Genomic DNA, 23,882 nt, shown 5'->3' with positions numbered 1-23,882 from the left:
ACTTCACACTCCTACCAACACAGCTGTGTCTGCTAGAACCACCATACCTTCTCCACTATAATGATTGCACCCCTAAACTGAACCAAAGCCAATTATTTGTTAAGTTGATTTTTGAAGGGATTTTTGTCAGCAATGAGAAAAGTAATTAATACACCAAGTTAGATTAATGGGGAAAGAGGAGGTATTCCTGAGGAAGGTGGAGGCAAACAAACAGAAACTAGAATAAAGGGAACAATAAAAAGCACCTGGAACACATCCGGCCTGCTTGTCCTTCAGCTCCCTGTCACATCATATCCTAGCAGAATGAGGCTACATCTGTCTCTCTAAGGAACTGGGTGGAGACACAGCTGGCTTAAGAAATGCACCCAGGTGGTCCTGACATGCAGGCAGAGTTCTAAAGAGACACACGGCTCCCCTTCCCAGACCATTTGGATAATGGATCCCAGGAAACTGGAATCTCTCCAGGAGACTCATCTGGAAGAGGGGAAAATCCAAAGCATTGGTGCCAGCCAGCCAGGGAAGAACCTTCACACAGTTTTGGCAACCTGCCAGACCACCTTACAGAGGAGAATGGGTTCAATGGCAATGGTTCAGTGATGGGAAGGACCACACCTTACCTGGACTGCTTGGTTACACATGCCTCTTTGTAGGGAGACACTGTTGCCCTACCTCCTAGTATCCCAGACAGGTGTACGGGAACACGCCCAAGAGGGCGTGGTGAGGGGAAGTCTAAGGTGACCTAGGAAGGCTTCGGACACGTGGACCTTCCTTCTTCTTGCCCTTCTTCCTGTTCCCTCCACCTCGCTTTGGCCTGGCTGCCTTGCTGCCCTGGCACGCTTTGGCCTGCGCTTGGCTGGTGTACCCGAATAAAGAAACCTTGGCCCTATTGACTGCTGATTGATCACTCCACACGTGGCACCCAACGTGGGGCACGAACCCATGACCCTGAGATTAAGAGTCTCACGCTCTACCGACTGAGCTGGGCAATGGCCTTTGACCTCTGAAAAGCTAGAGGCTCTAGAAAAGTCAGTACAGGAACAGCTAGAGGCTGGTCACATAGAGCAATCGACCAGCCCTTGAAATTCTCCTGTATTGGTTATCAAGAAGTCAGGTAACTGGAGAATGCTGATAGACCTGAGAGCCATAAATAAGGTAATTCAGCCTATGGGCTCTCTACAGCCTGCCTTCCTTAATACCTAAAGGATGGCCGATCATAGTAATTGACCTGAAAGACTGCTTTTTCACTATACCATTACAAAAAAGTGATAGAGAGAAATTTGCATTTACAGTACCAACTCTTAATAACTCACAACCAGTTCAGAGATACCAGTGGAAGATTTTACCTCAGGGGATGCTAAATAGTCCTACTTTGTGTCAACACTTTGTACAACAACCTTTGGAAATAATTGGTAAAAAAATTCCCACAATCTCTTGTTTATCATTATATGGATGATATTCTTTTATCAGATTCTAATAAGGAAACTTTGGAATGTATGTTTGAAATGGTGAAGGAAGTTCTGCCTAGATGGGGGTTACAAATAGCCCCAGAAAAGATACAAAGAGGAGATTCTATTAACTATTTAGGATATAAGATAGACTTACAAAGAATCAGACCTCAAAAGGTGCAAATTAGAAGGGACCATTATCAAACTTTTAACAGTCTTCAGAAGCTACTAGGAGAAATTTCTCAATTACAGACGATTATTGGTGTAGAAGGGCATGACTTAAAGCATTTAAAAATAGCGCTAAAAGGTGATAAGGACTTAAACAGTCCACAAATATTATCTGCTGAGGCAGAAAAAGAGTTACAATGGGTAGAAAACAGAATATTGGATGTGCATGTAGATCGGATAAACCTTGATTTAGACTGCATTCTGGTCATCTTGCCATCCAAAGAATATCCTTCTGGAATCCTGATGCAGAGGGAACACACTATATTAGAATGGATATTTCTGCCACATAAGCAGAATAAAAAATTAAAGACGTATATAGAAAAGATTTCTGATTTGATTTTAAAGGGCAAACTAAGACTTCGTCAGCTGACTGTAAAAGATCCAGCAGAAATTATAGTACCTTTAACTAATGATGAAATTTTCTCCTTATGGAAGGATAATGAATATTGGCAGATAGCTCTTACTATCTTTTTGGGAACAATTAGTAACAACTATCCCAAAACCGACAGAATTAAATTCATAAAAAAGACAGTCTGGATTCTTCCACGCATTGTAAGACAAACTCCCATTTCTGGAGTTCTTACCTTCTACACTGACGCCAACAAATCAGGTAAAGCTGGTTATAAAGCAGGTGAGGTACGTAAAGTAATTCAAAGTCCATACACATCTGTACAGAAGGCAGAATTATATGCAATTCTCATGGTGCTTATGGATTTTACAGAACCTCTTAACATAGTTACTGATTCTCAAAATGCGGAGTCATCTTGCACATGGAGACTGTAGAATTTGTCCCTGATAATACTGAACTAACCTCGTTGTTCTTACAATTACAGGAAACTATCAGGAACAGAAGTAATCCTCTGTACATTACGCATATCAGATCCCATACGGGTCTGCCAGGCCCACTGGCACAAGGCAATGAGGAGATTGATTGTTTATTAATTGGCACGGTGCTAGAAGCCTCAGAATTTCATAAAAAGCATCATGTAAATAGCAAGGGTTTAAAGAAGGACTTCTCCATCACTTGGCAACAGGCCAAGGAGATAGTGAGAAACTGTCCTACTTGTTCCTTTTATAACCAAACTCTGCTGCCAGCAGGCTATAATCCTAAAGGCATTTGGAGGAATGGGATCTGGCAAATGGATGTCTTTCACTTTACAGAATTTGGAAATTTGAAATATGTGCATCATACCTTTGACACATTCTCAGGTTTCCAATGGGCTACTGCTCTCAACTCTGAAAAAACTGATTCTGTTATTACACACCTACTAGAGTTGATGGCAGTTATGGGCATACCTCAACAGATAAAAACTGACAATGCTCCAGCATATGTCTCCACAAAAATGGAACAGTTCTTCAAATATTATAACATTAAGCATGTCACAGGTATACCACACAATCCTACAGGACAAGCAGTTGTTGAGAGGTCTAATAGGACGCTTAAGGAGATGTTCCATAGGCAAGCTGGTAAGTCAAACCCCCCAAACATAGGTTACATAATGCTTTATTGACACTAAACTTTCTTAATGCCAATAACGAAGGACAAACAGCTGCAGAAAGACACTGGACTACGGAAAAAACTACTGAACTGAATCAACCAGTGTACTTCAAAGATGTACTGACCTCGGTATGGAAACCCGGACATGTGTTACGTTGGGGTAGGGGTTTTGCATTTGTTTCCACAGGAGAAAAAAATCTTTGGATACCATCAAAATTGATCCAGATTCAAGTTGAAAAAGACAACCCTCTTGACAAGGACGACTGACAGGTATTTACCGAGGTATATCTCATGAACTATATAAAAAGCCTCCCAAAGGAATGGGAAGTGCTTTGTTTTTATCCTCACAGGAAAACCCACCTCTGGACGTCAAAGGACACTGCATGGGTAGATACTTAAAGGAAAGAAGGTAGTTATAACCATCAAACAAAAGGAATGTGCCATTCGGTAAACTTTACAGCTGTCTCTCAAATAACTTTATTTCTCTTCACTTCCTAGTCCCTATTCAATTAAATCGATGCTGGATTTAGAGTTGGATTTGGCTTTCCTCCCCTAAAATCCAAGCATGTTGTTTAACAAAATTTTAAAGTTTATGTGTTATATCAAGAAGCCAATTGCTGTAATACAGAATAAATGAAGAATTAGAGGACTATCTTTGTCTTTTCTTGGCTCTTTCTTTCAAGGCCTACACCTTCTCATAATTGTCATTTTTCAATGGTTGCCTTTCCCAGTACACATACATGTGCAAGCAAACATTTCTCTGATGACACTTATGTTTGAGTCCCATACAGCCAATGAAGAATCGCCTGACGACAATCTCTGCATGCTCTGGAAAAAGAATTGGACCACACCTCCTGGACTGCACTGGATTCAACTTACTCCATTTCAACTGACACTCCGACCAGAGCCTCGAGTACTGACTTCAATCAAGTTGAGGATTTCAACCTAGATCTTCAATCAAGCAAATCCCATCTAACATGGACTGGAGATAACCCAATAGAGACTTTCCTTGTGCTAACAATTTTTTCCACAGGACCGCACAAGGCTACCATCATCCCATTTCAGAGGAAGTAACTTAGAAGATGCTATGCCCCCATTCCCCATTATTGTTTATTAGGGTAGTGTAAGCCTAGTTAGGAATAACTTTCATATTGTTTAGAGTTGGGATTGGAAGGAGGTGTTCAAGTTAGACACCCTTTCCACATGACTTTAGGGCTCAGCTGGAATAGACATAGTTAGGATGAGCAATAGCAGATTATTGTATCTTCTTGTATTCCACCTTTATGATTGTTAATTTTGGATGTTTTACACTATTAAGTTTTAATCCTCTTTTAGACTAAGAGGGGAATTGTAGGGAGACACTGTTGCCCCGCCTCCTAGTAGCCCGGACAGGTGTGCCGGAACACGCCCATGAGGGCGTGGTGAGGGGAAGTCTAAGGTGACATAGGAAGGCTTCTTAAGGGACCTCGGACACGTGGACCTTCCCTTCTCCTTGCCCTTCTCCCTGCTCCCTCCTCCTTGCTCTGGCCTGGCTGCCTTGCTGCCCTAGCACACTTTGGCCTGCGCTTGGCTGGTGTATCCGAATAAAGAAACCTTGGCCCTTTTGACTGCTGATTGAACACTCCACACTTCTTGCCCTCTGTTAAGCCTCAATTTCACATGGGGATCCCAAAGATGGACTTGGGGGTGGGGTCACTAGGCATCTTTACCTGTTCCTCTTCCTAGTGTGACCACGAGTAATAAATCACCTTTCCCTGCCTGTCACTATTACTTAGTTAATTGGCTGATTGAGAGAAGTAGCCCAGTCCACTTTGTTAGGGCTGTCAGGGCCAAGGCCCTGATCCTATCAACGCCAGAAACAAAGACAGGAGGCTGCTGGGCAGTCCAGATGAAAACGTGTTGTCCTGAGGGTGCATTCCCCAAACCTTCCTGCCTCCTCATCTACACTTCCACATATAAGATGACACATTCCTAGACCCCAAGAGTGTGCCTGACAACTCCACAAGAAAACCCATCAGAAGCAGACTCTTCCCTCTGGTTTTCTAAAGACAGGCCAAGCTGCCACCAGAGTCACAGTGTTAGATCCATAGACACTAAACTTAAGGAAGGGTCCCAACATGTCCCTTGGTGCCATGCTCGGATCTTTCTGGAAATTTTTACTGCTTAGGCATTAATACAACATGCTAAGTGTTCCCTGGTACCTCCCATCTGGTTTTGACAGCTGCAATAGAAGAAGACATTTTTCTTTTCTAATAAAAATATCTTTATGTGCATGGATGTCTTGCCTGGATGTATGCCTGTGCACTGCTTGTGTGCGTAGGGCCCTCAGAGGCCAGAAGAGGTCACTGTATTCCCTGAAACTGGAGTTACAGATAATTGTGAGCCACCATGTGGTCGCTGAGAATCAAACCATGGGTCCTCTGGAAAAGTAGACAGTGCTATTAACCACTGAGCCCTCTCTCCAGCTTTTGTCAGGCAGATAGCTTTGTGCTCTCCACAGCATTCATGCTGCAGTGGCACAGGACGGGATAGTGGCTGTATCTCTGGAACTGTTTTAGTCCTCTGATGGGAAATGTTCTTCTGTGTGTATTATTGGTTAATGAATAAAACGGCTGATTGGTTGAATGGCCAGGGAGGAAGTGATGTAACTCAGCAGAATCGGGATATAAGCAGAGACAAACAGGAAATCTCTCTCTTCTCTGCGGAAACACTGAACAATCATCATGCAGCAGGCTAAGGAGTTGCAGGTCCAGCATTCCCCATATGATAAGACCATGTGGAAATACTTAGATTAATAGAAATGGGTGAATAATTAAGACAGAGCTAGCCAATAAGAAACCCTAGTCACTGACCAACAGTTTCATAATTAATATAGTGCCCGTGTGCTTCTTTGGGGCTGAGAAGGGTGGTGGGTCCTGCCAGACCAGGAAACTCAAGCTTACAGCCCTCCACTCCTCATGTGGCACACATGTCCTGGCTGAAGGTTAAAATGCAGAGAGGCTGAAGATACTTCATGAGAAGACAAGAACCTGTGTGGAGAGGGTGTCTCCAAAGAATACCCCATTAGGGACTATTCATTGGTGGGGATGACTCACCCCTTCAGAGTGGGTGAGCACAGGAAGGTGGCTTAATTTCTCTAGCTCCCGAGACCATAACTCTTTTGTCATTGCCTTCCTGCTGTCCCCCTTCTCAGCCTCATTCTGGTAAAAGGATCAACTGTTACCCTTTCTGAAGGGACACCTCACCCCTTTGCACATACAGGGCAGACTAGGTAGCTCTAAGCAGGATGAGAAAAGACTCCTATGAGGAGGTGCAAGCTTTTTTTTTTTAAATGGAACAGAACCTGTGCACTCTAGCAACACCCCCAAGTCCTCCAAGGCCATACATCTGAATTTTAGTGAGCAGACAAATCAGCTGAGGATCTAGTTAAAGTTCGTATAAAAGGTATGGGGGAGGGCTGCAGAGATCGCTCAGGGGTTAGGAGCACTGGCTGCTCTTCCAGAGGAACTGGGTTCAATTCCCAGCACCCATGAGGCATAACACAAGTGTCTGTAACTCCAGTTTCAGGGGACCTGACACCCTCACACAGACGAACATGCAGGTAAAACACCAATCCACATAAAAACCCTTTAAAAGAAAAGGTATGCCCAGATGCCAATGCACCAGGCTGCAGAGCACACTCTGAGGGATTTAGCCTAAGGAACTGCTAAGCAGGCAGCCGGGAACCTGTAGGGCATGATTCTCAACCTCCCTATGCTGTGACCCTTTAATAGAGTTCCTCAGTTCCTCATGTAGTGGTGACCCCCAACCATAGAATTATTTTCGTTGCTACTTCATAACTGTCATTTTGCTACTGTTATGAATTGTAATGTGGGTATCTGATGTGACCCCCCAGAGGGCTTGATACCCACAAGCTGAGAACCACTACTATGGGGCTTTCCTCCAAAGACATGGATGCACAGAGCCCTTCCTTGAGCTCGGCCAGATGCTGGAGGTGGCAAAAGCCCAGGCAGAGGGGCCACAGGCCCCATGTGAGCAGGAGTTCCCTGGGGAACTTAGTATACCAATACTTTACTCCTCAGCCTCTTCCATTCCCTGGTCTTCCAGTTTCCGGTGGGACACATTTTCTGGCCCTTGTTTCTACTCTGTTTCCCCTCCCTGATAATTGGTTCATCAGATTTACCAATGTGATGGTTAGAACATAGACTGTTTGTCAGTTAGCCTTCCAGATCCAAGTTTCTTTACTGTGTCTTGCATGTCCTCTTGCAGATCTGGGTGTTTCTTCCCAGTGGTCTTGTGGCACTTCTCCTTGGACTTTGAGGGAAAGCCTCCTCTGACCATCTTCTCTCAAAAGGCCTCCCACTGACAAGCACAGAGTCTTAGTTAGGTAACTACTGCAATGATAAAACACCATGGCCAGAATCAACTTGAGGAGGAAAAGGTGTATTTCATCCTACCATTTGTAGTCCATCATCCAGGGAAGTCAGGCAGGAACCTAAAGGCAGGAACTAAAGCAGAAGCCATGGAAGAGTGCTATCACTGGCTTGCTCCCCATGGCTTGCTCATCCTGCATTTTTATACAGCTCAGGACCACCAACCCTACAGTCATACTGCACATAGTGAACTGAATCCTCCTAGCATCAACCCCAAGAAATGTCTCCATAGGCTTGCCCATAGGCCAATCTTACGAATGAACTTTTTTCTCAATTAAGATTCCTTCTTCTCAAGTGACCTTAGCTTATGTCAAGTTGGCACAAACCTAGCTGGTACAGGCATGTACTTGTCTAGTAATCGAGACTTCAAGTTGTAAGTGACAAAAGCAAATGCACAAATAAAGTGGGCTCTGCTACACAGTACTTGCCTGACACAGATAAGGCCCTGGGTCAGAGCCCCAGCACAAAACAGACAGACAGATGTGACTTAACTATCTCTCCCCCCCTTTAAAAGATTTCTTTTAAATTTTTAGTTCAGTCCTTTCTTATGTTTTCTCAGTGTTCTGGGAACCAAACCCAGAGCCTTACAACGACTAGGCCAGCAATCTACCACTGAGCTACATCCCACCCTGGCTCACATGTTCTGAGGGAACTTATTTACTAACAAACTAAAATGTCTAGAGATAGGCCGGGGATGTCAACTAGGCTAGAGTGCCAGGATGGGGGTGGGGGGCACAGAAAACAGGACTGGGTGCTGCTAGTGTGGCCAAGAGCACATTGACAGTCTGCTCACCTGTTTGATGAAAGAGACCCCTGGACATCACAGTGCAGGGAAGGCACACTGGCCAGGGGCATGAATCCAGACTGCAGCCACTGGACAGTACTCACTGGACAGTAGTCATTGTTATATCTGTCTTGACTCTTTAATGATCTCCACATCCACTTGCTTTCTGGTCCGAGGCTGCAACGCATCTCTCCCCAGTCTCCATTTCTTGACAGTCTGACTTTTTGATGACCCCACATGTGACTGTCATTCCAAAGATCATAAGTAGAGACACTAGGTCTGTGGCATGAGGCCTCCTGCTATAAAAGGAAGTGGACCTAGAAAGGAAAGCACAAACTGTATTTCCTTGGTCCTAATTATCCACACAAATCAAACCCAAGCAGTAAGAGTGTGACGGGGGTCATGTGGCCACAGGATCATCAAATATGAAGAACAATTGAGATGCAAGGCAGTGTTTGTTGTCATTGTTCTTCATTGCCATTTTAGGAAAACCCCTGAGAGTTTTGCTTAGTCAGACTTCTAACCATCGTTCTCTCTCCCATCCCTCCATTTCCAAGCTCACTGTGCAGTAGCCATTGTTCTGATTGCTACATCTGGCTTGACTAAATGTGAAAGAGTCAAGCTAAATTGTGGGGGTAACAAGGGGTAGGGAGACATGGAGACAGAAACTGAGAGTTGTGGGAGCAAGAAACAAAGAAATGAAAGTAGAGGTGCATGCTAGCACGCAGAACTGTTGAAAGCTAACACCCAGAGTCATCACAAGCTAACACGCACAGTTATCACAAGCCAGCACACATTGAGGAGTCATCATTGAGACAGAGTGGCACGAGAGAGAAGCAGGGAGCCAGTGCTTTTCACTGTGTTGGTGCTCACAAGTCAAAAAGTACCCTGGACACAATTCTAGTTGAACAGGTCTTTGTTGCCACAAGGGAAATCACACCCCACAGGGAACTTTAAGGGGCTGTCCCTGCCTTCATTGGAGCAACAAAGACTAAATTTCACCTAAGTGTGTTCCTAGTGGTCTTTGGCTGGTGAAGTCTGTTATGTTTTTGAAGAAAAAGAGGAAGAGAGGTGGATGAGACATGTTAACTAGTTTATTATAGGGGCCCAGCAGAGTAAGGAGACTAAAAGAGAAGAGAAACAGGGCAAATGGCTGCCCTCCATGGCTGATCAACATAGAGAGGCAGAGAGAAGAGAAGAGGCAGAGAGAGAGAGTAGAGAGAATAGAGAGAGAGCAGCAGGGAAGTTGGAACTTTTAAAGGGAAGACTGCGCATGCACACTGAGGTTCTACACGTGCCCAGAGTCCTCACGCAGGCCATAATGCATGGCTGGTGATGTGGTGATGACGTAGCACATTTTCCTGTGCGTGCCCTGACTGTTGTCAGGGGGTGGGGTCTGTCTCTTAAAGAGGTAAAGCTGATCAGCATTAAAGCCTGAACCTTTCATTCCCACCTCTACTTATTATTTTAAAAGGTGGGGTGTTAGACATGGCAGGTTAAGGAATAAGGGCGTCGAATTCTCAAGACTGCTTCCTGATGATGTGGGGGGGAGTTGACCATCTTTGGGGGACCTGAGAAGGTTGGGGTGCTGCCACGTCCTGGGGTAGCTGGTTGTTTCATTGCAGTCCAGGCTGTACAGAACTCTCTGGCGCCTCTTAGACCTGTTTGTTTGGATCCAGTTCAGCTTCCTGGAACTTACAAGAATCCTTAGAGTTTGTGGAAACATAAGTATTAGACACATTAGCAGCATATTCTTGTTAGAAGCAACTTGGCTGAAAGCATTCACATTTTAAAACTGACAGATTTTTTTTTTAGGACAATGAAAAGCATCTTAATCTTGCCCTTGTAGTTATGATCCTATAGTGGTATTGAAGAACTTTACTATGAACAGTAGCATGAGAAATAGAGAAATCAGGAACATATTTCATCCTTTTTAATGTCTCAACTCACTTTATCATCACTTAAACCTTTTTATCCTCAGACCTTTATAACTTTAATTCGTACACCTTACATTACTATCTTAGACCTTCCATTTTCAGACCTTTATACCTTCCATTCTCAGACCTTCATAACTTGCATTTATCCACCATGTTAGACCTTTCCATCCTCAGACCTTTGTAATTACATTTTCAGACCTTCATACATCTTACAGTTTCCTATCTTCACATAGATAAACCCCAAAATACCTGTTCCTAAAATCTGTTGTTTTTTTTTTTTAAGCTGGCAAGACTACCAGTTGTCAAAAGCAACAGAATTCTTGAGAAGGATAAAATTTTACCTCAATAAATGATTAAAGAATAACAGAGACTTGCCAGCAGGCTGTATGGACAGCCATCCCCAAGGTCCTCCGTCCATAGTATCGGAACACCTGCCTTCTTGCTGATAGCATGTGACCTGTGGATTACAGACTATAGGAAGACTCGCCTACCGTTGGCCCAAGCAACTCGGGGAAAGTCGATTCCACTGTCCTCTTTTCCATGGTTTGGAATACTTTGTAGCAGTTGAGGTGCAGGGCAGGGTTGCTCAGTGACCAGCGTTGCCACTGACTCGAGATGAAGCTTCTTCAGTGCCCATCAGTCTTCTCTGAGGAAATGGGGTGGGGGCCAGCAGCTGGCCTATCTCTCTGTTATAAAAAGTTTTTTAACAAAATGTTTTAAATGCCATATTCTCTAGATCTCTGAGCATTTGAGGGCTGTCTGTCTGTTTAGTATCTCAGCAGTCAAACGTTTGCCTTTAGTTAGAGAAAAATCCCTTTTTGTAATAAAAGCTGTACCTTTGTAAATGACTTACAGGATGGACTGAGTGGTATAAATATTTTGTTAGTTTCAAATAGACCTTTATGATTTTAAACTTTCATCATTTAAAGATACATGAGTTAAATTTAAGTTAAATAGACTTAGCTTATATTTTAAATATAGTTAAATTAGAACTTTAAATGTTTACCCTCATTTAAAGATACATAGCAATTTAGAAATATGAGACAGTACAGTTTCATTTAAGTTGCATATAGAGTTAGATAAGTATAAAGTTAAATTTAAATTACATGTACAGAGACAAGCAGGACTGGATAACAGTAAAAGGGTGAACCAGAATGTAATCTCTGATCCATATAATGTAGCAGACAGACAGGAGATTTAAAGGGACAGAGTAGACTTAAACAGAGGGCCCTTGAAAGACACAGTATTCCATAAAGGAGCCATGAGCAACAGGTCCAGTGAAAGAAGAAATCACAGACAAAAAATAAATAAAATAAAAAGCAAAGAGAATCTGACAGAAATCAAAAATCCAGCAGACAGGTTTGCTGGCACAGGCCGCTGGAGTGGGCGTACCTACAGGTAGGTCACATGACCAAGATGGTGGCTCCCAGGTTAGCCCACATGGCCAAGATGGCATCCCCCAGGTCAGACCATAAGCCCCTTTTTTGTCTGTTTTCCTGCTTGTTGGCTGCAACCAGAAATGTTCCTCTATGCATTTCCCATGGGTGAGGCAAGTGGAAAAACTGGCAAAAGCTCCTCTCTGGATGCCCATGAGAGTTGCCAGGGACCTGGCCCCGAAGGGGACACAGCTGAAAGGACTTGGGTGAACCAGCCTTGAGAACATAAGCATGAGAGACCTGGCCCCACCCCTGATCTGCCAGATGGTGGGTGGTGAGAGTTCATGAGAGATGCCCTCCCCATTGCTGCATCCTTCACCACGGGTAGCAGGTAGGAGAGCTGGCCCTGAGGTCATGAGAACGGGTAAACTGGCCTAACACATCTCCAGCTGCAGCCCTCGGGAGAGCAGACCTGGCACCACACCTGGGCATCACAGTAGAGCTGATCTGATGGTGGGGGCACAGGTGAGACTGCCCTGAGGGCATGAGCATGGGAGAGCTGGCCCTGCTACTCATCTGTCATGCATGGGTTGGAGAGAGATGCCTCCCCTCCCCCTCCCCCCTCCCCCTCCCCTCCCCTCACTCCCCCCTCCCCCCTCCCCTCCCCCTCACCCTTGCTGTCTGTGGCCCCTGGATCATGAGAGCGGAAGAAGCTGGCCTTGTCCCTTAGTAGTGCAGCACGTGGAAGAGCAGTCCCTGTGCCTCACCTGGACAACACAATAGAGCTGAGACCCTGTTGATGGGGGCACCGGTGAGCTGGCCCCAAGAAGGTGAGAGTGAGAGATGGTGGCATGGGCAAGGGAGAGAAGCCCCCTCTCCCACCTTGTGCCCCTCGAGGCCTGTGGCAGTTGGGAGAGCTATCCCTGAGGTCACGGGAGTGAGAGGGCTGGCCCTGCTGCAGCACTTGACAGAGTGGCCTCTACACCTCTTCTGGGCAATACAGTAGAGCTGGCCCTGGGAATGTACGTGTGGGCAAGCTGGCCCTAAGGACATCAGAGCAGCAGAACCGGCTCCGCCCCTTGCTGTTTATCACAGAGTGAGCTAGCCAGGACAGTGCTGGAGAGCTCATCCTGGTGTTGAGGATGAGAGAGAATTAGAAGGTTGAACAACCCAGCAACCACCTAGACCCAGAACCAGGGCTATGAGTTGGCCCATCCCAGCATCCACACCATTTAGGATCTGCTGGAGCACATGAAGGGGCCAGTCCTGCAGACCCAAAGTTGCAGGATCTCCATGACACAGGACAACAACAAGATATCCAAGAGGAGCCCCAGTGAGTGCCCAGTATCAAAGGTAAAACAGAAACCGGAGGCCTCAGACCAGACCAATGACTCACTGCAATGAACACTTGTAGGTGAAGATATGCGGACTAAAGGGTAAACTGTGAATCACTGTGTCCCACTACAGCTTTTTGTCTTGTTTCCTTGGAGTCTTCTCACAAGCACTCAGAATTCTCTTCATGTGATTCCATTCTTGCATGGTGTTCTGACATGTATGTGTGCATATGTGTATATGTGTGTATGTATATGTATGTGTGTGTATGTATATGTGTATGTGTGTATATGTGTGTGTATATGTGTGTGTATATATATGTGCATGTGTGTATGTGTATGTATATGTGTGTATGTATATGTATGTATGTGTATATTTTGTGTATATGTGTGTATGTATATGTGTGTGTATATGTGCATGTGTGTATATGTGTACATGTATATGTGTGTATGTATATGTATGTGTGTATATGTGTGTATGTATATGTATGTATGTGTATATGTGTGTATGTATATGTATGTGTGTATGTATATGTGCATGCGTGTATATGTGTGTGCATATGTGTACGTGTGTATATGTGTGTGTATATGTGTGTGTATGTATATGTGCATGTGTGTATGTGTATGTATATGTGTGTATGTATATGTATGTATGTGTATATGTGTGTGTATATGTGTGTATATATATGTATGTATGTGTATATGTGTGTATGTGTATATGTGTGTGTATATGTGTGTATATGTGTGTATGTATATGTGCATATGTGTATATGTGCATGTGTGTATATGTGTGTATGTACATGTACATGTATGTGTGTATGTATATGTGCATGTGTGTATATGTGTGTATGTGTATATGTGTGTGTGTATATGTGTGTGTGTATATGTGTGTGTGTGTGTATGTGTGTATGTGTATATGTGTGTGTGTATATGTGTGTGTGTGAGAGAGAGAGAGACCTCTGGCCTCTGCAAGCATCTGTATTCTCACACACATACCCATACACTGGCATATACACATATACATAACCAAAAATAATAAAATAAATATGTTTAAAATGTGTGTGAAATAATGAATGAAAAATTAGAAATAAATAAAAAGAAAAAACAGGTGCACCAATTAAAGAAAAAGTCAACACAGAAAGTTACAAACATGAGGTGGGACATAGAAGCATGTCAATGGAGGCATAATAAGATGTTAAATAATATGCAAATAAAAAGATGATGCCCTCATTGACAAGAAAGATGGCAATTGTAAATCTTTACACCCCAACATGCTTCACACTACGTGAAGTTAGGATCGCAGATACACATGGAAACTGCATACCTGTTAGTGTAGAAACATAAGTTCAATGAATCCACATTAGTTTCCCTCAAATATCTCTGGGGATAAAAGATCATGCAGTTTACTGTAAGAAGTCATGGTTCAGAAAAATTAAAAAGCAAAGTTAAGGGGGGGAAACCCAGATAAAGTTGGGACATTTTACTCGAAACAAAATGAAGGAATTTTTTTTAAAAAAAACCTGGACTAATCACAGAATTTACCACTATAGCAAAGCTCTTAAAAATAAGTCATGACCCCAACTGGGGTTGCACAACAAATTGTGGGGGTTGTGAAAAATCTGCAAAGGTCACTGCATGTCTTCAGAGATAACAGGGACAGCAAGAGATGAGGGAGATCTGTGAGGCCCTAAAAACCTCCAAGCTAGGCTAAGCGACTCAAGGTACTGGAAGGGGCAGTTGCCTTTTGTTTAACCTCCAAATATCAGCTAAATAAGTAAATATTATAAAATACAGAGCGTATAAAGAAACAGAATACATGTTCCAATCAAGCCCTATGATAAGAGCGAAGGTTGGAAGAAGTTGTCACTGCTAAAGTTTGAGGACTGTCATAGACAATCTTCAAACAGGATGAAGAAGCAGTATGTCTGTCTAGACTACATAAATGGTTATCTGTTATTGTTAGCAATAAAATCATGTACATTGGAAAGCCCCATAAAAACTGACTCAATACGATTTTGGAATTATAGTGAAAAAAATCACTATTCCATTTTTGAAAATTCTATAAAACTTCTAATTTCAGGCTATAAAAAGTATTATTATAAAATAATATTTAGAATTGCTGAAGCCCTTTCTATATAGACTGTACACTTTTAAGCCCTTTATACATAAAGGGCTTAAAAGACTGTACATTTTTGAAGGACATGGGCTGGCAAGACGTCTTGGTGAGTAAAAGCCTTTGTTGTGTAACGTTGGCAACTTAAGACTGACAATCTCCAGGACCCACAGCAGGAGGGAGCAGCTCCTTCAAGTTGTCCTTTGACCATGCACATGAGATAACATTGCATGTGTGTGTGAGACACACACTATTATGAAGACAATAATAATTTGACGTATATAAAAAGCGATTTGTTATAATGGACTTACACTGTGGCACTGAACAGGATGACCCTATATGTTTACCATGTTAATTCTCGAAAATGGCCTTGCAATGTTCCTTCAGTATCCACTGAGGCTTGGCTCCAGGATTCTCTCCTCCACCCTGGAAGCTCAAAGTCCTTCCTACAGAATGGATGGGTATTTGTATATAGTTCACACACACTGTCCCATGTTATTTAAATCATCTCTAGACTACTTAATATGCCTAATACAAAGTAAACAGTATGTAAATAGTTGTTATACCGTCGGTTTATGGGATAATGGCAAGAGGAAAGTCTGTCTATATTCAGTACACATGCTTTTTTTGTTTTTGTTTTTTCAAGACTGAGTTTCTCTGTGTAATAGCCCTAGATGTCCTGGAATTAGCTCTGTAGATGAGCCTGGATCTCAGACTCACAGAGATCCACTGCTTCTGCTTCCTGAGTGCTGGGATTAAAGGTGTGTGCCACCACTGCCTGGCACACATGCTTTTTCTTTAATATAATATTTTTTGATTATTTGTGAATTTCACATAATGCATCCCAATCACCTTTACTTCCTAGTCCTCCTAGGTTTAGCCCCCACCCTTGTGCTCCCCTCGTAAAGAAAAGAAGAAGAAAAAGAAGAAGAAGAAGAAGAAGAAGAAGAAGAAGAAGAAGAAGAAGAAATAGAAGAAGAAGAAATAGAAGGAGAAAGAAGAAAGAAAGAAAGAAAGAAAGAAAGAAAGAAAGAAAGAAAGAAAGAGAACTCCAATTTGTGTTGTCCACACAGTCATACGTCAAACTCCTGGTGGCCAGTCCCTTAAAGAAAAGTGAGTCCTTCCCCCCACTAACCCCTCCCCCAACCCCCGCAAGGAGCTACACTTCAACATCCCTACCTTAATTTTGAAGAGTTCTCTTCAATGGCTTCCCATCTAGGTTGGGGGGGTCACAGATGCCCTCCATGTCTCCCCCTCTCAACTGGGAGTCTGCAGTCATTGACAACACTGCAGATGAAGCTTCCCTGTCCTCCACAGAAACAGGAGCAGGCATCATGGGCTTCCACATAGTATCTGGTGACAGTACAGACCATGGACATCCACCTGGCCTCCATCAGCACATGCCACAGACCTCCACATGGTCTCTGGTGACACATGGACATCCATCTGGCCTCTGGTGGCAGTACAGGCCACGGACACCAACATGGTCCCAAGTGGAAGCCTGACCCATGGATACCAACATGGCCTCTCATGTCTGCCTGGCCCCCAGCAGCACCTCAACATGGCCTCAGGCAGGGGTGTAGACCATGGACATCCATGTAGCCTTTGGTGGTAACATGGGCCATGGACAACAACATGACCCTCAGCTTGGTATCCAGTGGCAGTATAGACCACAGACATCAACACAGTCCTCTGCCACAGCTTGGGCCACAGATACCATCATAGCTTACAGCAGCAGCACAGGCCACAGACCTCAACACTGCCTCTGGAGCAACAGGGGCCACAGACACCAACATGTTTTCAAGTGGCAGCACAGATTGCAGACATCAAAAGCTATAAAAATAACTTTAATATTGCCTTAGGTATAAATAAGTTTCTAATTAAAGTGAACGTAAAACACAGAATTAAATCAACTCATGAGAGAGAAGTGAATTTGTTACGGCATCACAGATGAGTTTCTCATTTTGTTTTGTGAGGTAGGATGCTGCCATGGGATCTAAGTTGGCTTAGAATTCACTGTGTAGCCCAGACTGGCCTCAGCTTCAAGATCTTTCTGCCTCAGTCTCCCAAGAACTGGTATTACAGGTTTCTGTCATCACACCTGATGCAAATAAGTTTTTGAAGGATGAACTATTTGACCAGTGATTTGGGGACAATTGACTGTTACTGTAGAAGGAAGGACAGAATAAACTCACCTTATCCCTCTACAAATACAAACTGTGAGAAGATAAGGACTAAATGTAAAATAAAGCCCCCCAAAATCTATAAAGATACCCAGAGAAAATTTAGTGTTACTTATTTATTTATTGATTGATTGATTGTTCGAGACAGGGTTTCTCTGTGTAGTTTTGGAGCCTATCCTGACACTCACTCTGTAGACCAGGCTGTCCTCGAACTCACAGAGATCCGCCTGCCTCTGCCTCCCAAGTGCTGGGATTAAAGGTGTGTGCCACTAATGCCCGGCCAGTGAAAAGTATTTATAATTAGACGATAAAACAGAGTTCTTGGGGGCTGGGAATATAGTCCTTTTGGCAAAGCATTTGCCCAGTATGCACAAAGCCTTGGGTGCAATCTATAATATCACATAAACTCCCTATAATTCTGTCTTTCTGCTTTTTGGCCTAAAACAGGAGTACAGTTGTGGGAAGTAGGAAACTAAAAGCTGGGCTTTAGTCACAGCCAGAAAACCAAAATGAGAGGCCCTGGAAAACAGGAAGTAAGAGGAGGTTGCAAAGAATAAGAAACCAGGTGCAGAACCCCATAACACTGCCTATGGAATCCTAGGTTTACCTCTAAATGTGAATGCTTGGATATGACCCTAAAAATGCACCAAAACATCAGAGAACCACATAAAGAGTGAGGCTGGATGCCCCAGAGTAGGGCACCTGACAAGTAAATGCAAAGGTTTTGGAAATGGAGCTCATTTCAAAAACACAAACTCCAGAAGCTAGGTTAGAACTTGCAGACAGAACCTAGTTGAGCTTGTAGGCTCTAAAAGTCAAGGGCAATGTTCTCTGGAGAAATTAAACCCGACTTGGATCTGATACATCATATTCAAGATGACCAGAACACAACCCCAAATAACCTGGCACACAAAGGGCAGGAAAATCTCAAATCCCATGGGAAGAGACAGCAGCCAGTGCCAGCACCAATATGACACGGATGTTGAGATTATCTGACAAAGAGTTAGAATGACTGTCAGAAAATGCTGCAAAGTGAGAACATGCCTTTTCAAAATGGATGTAATTGAAGATTTAAAGAAAAACTACATGGGAACTTCAGATCTATATAATACAATAAGCAACATAAAGCCTTCCAGGAGGACTAGAAGACAAAGGAGATGATAGAGGGAATGCAGAGACCTGGAAAATAGACCAGTAGAAATTATCTGAAGAATAGAGAGAAAAATTTAAAGAATATTTTAAAAGAAAATAGAAAATAGAGCTAGCGAAGCTGTGGAATAATTTGCGTCATCAAAGTTGCAGAAGGACAGGAAGATGCAGAACAGAGAGAGAGAGAGAGACAGAGACAGAGACAGAGACAGAGACAGAAACAGAGGGGGGAGAGAAGTTGAACTCTTTCCACATGGTGTAAAGGATGTAACTGTACAGACTGAAGCTCAGTAAACTAAAAAAGTAAATGCCAAGAAATTATCTCATCCAATTGCCTCAAGCTAAAGACAAGGGCAAAAATATCTTGTAAACACGAAGTAAAAATATAACTTAAAAAAAAACCAGAGGATCAAATGAATGGTTTCTTTTCAAAAACAAAGCAACGTGGAGGAAACAGAATTCCACTTTGAATGTGATGTGTTCTGATGGCACAGATGTTTCTGAACCCCTGGATGTGTTGAAATTCATAGGAGGACACACAGGAAAAAAGTAAAATTCTCATGTTACAGAAGGTAAATAAGTTATAAAAAAAAAAAATAAACTAGAGTAGACTTCCTCTTGAGAGTTAGAGGCGGGCAGGTCTCTGTGAGTTTGAGGCCAGCTTGGGCTACAGAGTGAGTTCCAGGACAGCCAGGGCAACACAGAAAAACCCTGTCTTGAAAAATCAAACAAACAAAGCCCAACAACAATAAAGAGTAGACTTCCCATCAATCAAACATTATTCTAACACAGAAGGAAGTGTCTTTGCAGTATACTTGTTTACACTACGAGCTCTCCAGGTAGATTCCAGAACCTTCCAGAGGCTTTTGAAGCCAACTGACCATTCTTCCTGCATTAAAATTGGACACTCCTACAGGCCAGTCAGCCTTTTCTCTAAGGGCCTTCACATATTACTAAAACTCCATCTTTAATAATAAGAAAACTTGACCCTTACAGCTTGAAAACACCAACGCACTAGAGGACATCATGCCTAGACTAGTAGGATTCGTGAGTTATTCCGACATCATCATTTATCAATCACATAGGAATTAATTGCTCTGAAGGAAATGTCTCACAATGGAACAGACTGCACCTGACAACCATGGGAAAGAAAACTAGAGGTACCATCACAAACATAAACCAAAACAGTCCTTTCAAAACTGCTACTATGAGCATTGTGTTGGTGGCACACGCCTTTAATCCCAGCACTCAGGAGGCAGAGGCAGAGGCAGGTGGATCTCTGTGAGTTCGAGGCCAGAGTGGTCTACAGGGTGAGTTCCAGGACAACCTCCAAAGCAATACAGAGAAACCCTGTCTTGAAAAACCAATAAATAAATAAATAAATAAATAAATAAATAAAATAAATATAAACTGATACTGTATCAGATGCAGCAATATACAAAAATAATGCACCATGAAAAAATTTCGTTTACTCACAGAATATAAGATTGGGATGTTACTGTGTTACCAGGAAACTAGTCAGTATATAAATTTTCCATCTAAAAGACTAAAAAAAAAAAACCACATGAAACTATCAATAGGTGTGCATATAGAGTAGTTCAAGATACATTTCTTCTGTTAGTCAGTTTTTCCATCACTGTGACACAAAATACCTGAACAAACCCACTTAGAAAGAGGAAAGATGTAAGGTTTCAGAGGCTTCAGCCATGGTTGGTTGGTTCCATTGATGTGGGCTTGTGGGGAAGCAGAACAGCATGACAGAAAGGATGTCACAGAAGCAGAGCTGCTCACCACCTACTAGCCAGGAAGCAGAGAGAACACAACAAAGGAAGAGGCCACGGAGAGCTACTATAAATTGAATTGTTCCATGTTAGTTTTCAGCCTGTATAGCTAGGTGGTGGTGGTGCACGCCTTTAATCCCAGCACTCAGGAGGCAGAGGCAGGTGGAGCTCTGTGAGTTCAAGGTCAACCTGGAGTGTACAGTGAGTTCCAGGACAGCCAGGGATATGCACATAAACCCTGTCTTGAAAACCAAAACAGATTGTTTATTGCTGTTATATAAAATTTAATTAATTTTTGTATGTTGATCTTGCATACAGACCCCTGGCTAAAAATGGGATTGCTTTCCTTTATATTGAACTTGTGACCAGCAAATTTGATAAACTCATAATAATAACTCTACTACTTTTCCTTTGTATTTTTTGAGATTTTTCTATGTAAATAGCATTATTTACAAATACCAGTATGGGTTGATCTATTCCATAAATGCTAAATAAATAAAATATACTATACTCAATTGCTCCCACAGCAAACAGGAGTGTACAAATACTTCATCTAGACCATGTTTTCTTCCATTCTTTTGCTTACACATCCACAAGTACAAATGATGCATAGGATGGAAACTTTATTCTTCTTTACTTAATGGAATCATTGCACTGGTTTCCATAGCAGCAACCATTTCACATTCCCACCACAAGTGGTTAGGAGTTCTGATTTTTCCATATACCTGTCACCATTTTTTTGTTGTTGCTGTCATCTTCTTAAGTAGTAACTATTCTAAGAACTGTGAGTCTATAAACACATTTTAAAAAAGATTTTGTGTGTGTGTGTGTGTGTGTGTGTGTGTGTGTGTGTGTGTGTGTGTGTGTATGCCTGTATTGATTGTAGGCCACTTGTGTGTGGCTGTCCATGGAGTCCAAGAGAGGGTGTTGGAATTTGCAGGCAGTTGTAAGGCATCTGACATGGGTGCTGGGACCCAAACTTGGGCCCTCTGAAAGAGCATCAAGTGCTCTTAATCACCGAGCCATCTCTCCAGCCCTCAGAATACATTTTTGATACCCTTCTGTTTTTTGAGTTTTCCTCCATACCCCTTCCCAAATAGTCTGAGGCTGGTGGCTCTTCCCAGCTGTAATCCCATGACTAGGCAGGGATTATGTTAGTCAAGGGGAGAAGATAAATACTCCTACGTCTCCATGTCAGTCATTAATGAACCTGTGTTCAGGGCTGTGACCACCAAGATGCTTCTTTTCCCCCTACCCACCCTCTCTATATACATTCTTAAGTGATCATAAAAAGCCAGGGGGACTTGACCTGAGAATTTCAGTTTCTGCATGTCAGTTTTAGGCTTTTGTAAAGTCTTGGCTTTGAGGTGAAGTCGCCATTGGTGAGCACAGAAGGCTCTGGGTGCATTTCAAAGTGGCTATTTGCCCCCCTCTCCTTGCCTAAAGCATGTGAGGCTTTTTCTTTGATCCTTACCCTAAGGTCTACTCAGGACATCAGAGACTGATTTAAGAGTATATGTCTCATCTCCTTGTTTTTGTCAGCATTGCTAAGCTATATCTAGTTTTGTAAACTGAGTCATAGCGGAATCTGTTGTGTTCTATAATGGTATACTATGTAAGGACCAAGAAGGTAAAATTGTCAGGCTCCCTGTGGCCTATATTCATGAAAGGAGCTTCAATTTGAAAACTGTTATATTATAAACAGTTAAAGATGATTAAGCCATGAGATGTTCAGAAGCATACTTACAGTCATGCTAAGTACTAATGTAATTAGGTACAGGAAAAGCTTTATTTAGCCTCCTGGATGTGTAACTAAAAACAAATGAGAGTTGTTTAGCTCAGATATACTTAATAGATGATGGGCCTCAAACTGTCAGAGATGAATACTGCATTAAAGATCTTTAAACTTACTGTGATAGACAGACCCTCAGATCCTAGCAGTGACCCCCAAGGTCTCCAAGAAGATAATAGACATGATGACAACTGCACCTGGATTGTGGTAATGTTAACCACTGGCAAGACTGCCCCAAAGCCTTGCCTGCAGCCAAGGCCCAGCCCAAACTGTGACCAAGCAGGACACTGGAGAGTTGTCCCACTTTACCTAGACAGAGTGAGATCAGTCCCTCCCATATTTCTCAGAAATGTCTCTCATCTTTCGGGCCTGGAAGCTAAAGAATGATGATGTCATGATACCTCTGCCCAACTCAATGGAGACCTCAGGAGCCTGGGATGACTGTCTGGGTAACGCACTATGGACTAGTCTCTGTCATTTGAATTGATACATAGGCCATTTGAATATATTCCTGCTATAATTTACCCTTAGATCTCTGACACTGATGGCTAGGCTAATTGTAGCATTGTCAGGTAGGCAACAGCAGACAATCAGCTCCTTTACCCAAGCCTGCAGTCATCTTATTAGTTCTTAAATTAGTTAAAGCTACTAAGTCTTTTGTTAAGAAAAGGCACACGGGTTTGCCTCATCCACAGTCTGCATATTGAAGAATAACAGGTTTCAGGTGTAACGTTCCACTAAACAAATATGCTTTACAATGATTGTTATCAATAACTACTCAGGTCTCTGGCAGATGATTAGATTAAAAAAAGAGAGAGGTTCAAAGTCCATGCAATGTCTGAGGAGGTAAAATCTTAAATAATTGCTAAGAATCTCAGAAAATGATATATAAATATATCATTTTAAGCTACAAAGGTATATTGCTTTTGCTACGCTGAGATTTCAAGGGTTCAAAGTTTTAACATTGATAAATGGAGTTCTGATAACCTGGTAGAACACTGACTACTTACTTACTATTCAGGCACAAGCTCAAGATTTAAAACTTCCTTTTGTGTCTTCTAAGTACAGACTTACAGGTGCTTTTCATCAAGCTAAAAACATCTCTGTCCAATCTATATGCCTGGCTCTCAGACAGAGAGAAAAAGAAACCGTTATGCTTTTTAACCCAAAGCCGTGACTCCAAGGTATAAATCTGCTTCAGCTGTTTTACACACACCTGTAAACTAAAACTGTCTTCTGCGAAATAAAAATTCATGTAAGCGGGGCTGGAGAGATGGCTCAGAGGTTAAGAGCACCAACTGCTCTTCCAGAGGTCCTGAGTTCAATTCCCAGCAACCACATGGTGGCTCTCAATCATCCCTTATGAGATCTGGTGCCCTCTTCTGGTGTGCAGATATACATGGAAGCAGAATGTTGTATACGTAATAAATAAATAAATCTTTAAAAAAAAATTCATGTAAGCTTCAGGGAGTCAGAAAGGTCTCAAGACTTGGGAACACCTGTCACAGGTCAAACACACTCCAGATAAGTAGTCTATCTCTTCACCTGTCTATCCCTGGAAATGGAATCTCTCCCTTGGTCTTGGAATTTCTCCTATCCCTCAGTCACTAGGACTGCGTCTGGAACTGTAAGGTTTTCTTTTAAGTTCCTAAATTTTAACTTCTGTCCCTGGTCTGTATTTGCCTCAGCAGATTTCCACTTGGCTGACAGGCACCATCCAGGAATTACCTGCAGACTGCAAACTGCTGAGCTCTGGATTTGCTGAAAGCTGATGCGATTGTTCCTGTCTCTTCGGCTGGTTCAACTAGCCAGATGCTTCTGATAAATTCCCC

This window comes from Cricetulus griseus, chromosome 4 (assembly GCF_003668045.3).
Source record: "Cricetulus griseus strain 17A/GY chromosome 4, alternate assembly CriGri-PICRH-1.0, whole genome shotgun sequence".
Classification (NCBI taxonomy): domain Eukaryota; kingdom Metazoa; phylum Chordata; class Mammalia; order Rodentia; family Cricetidae; genus Cricetulus; species Cricetulus griseus.
Note: the sequence above shows the minus strand (reverse complement) of the source record.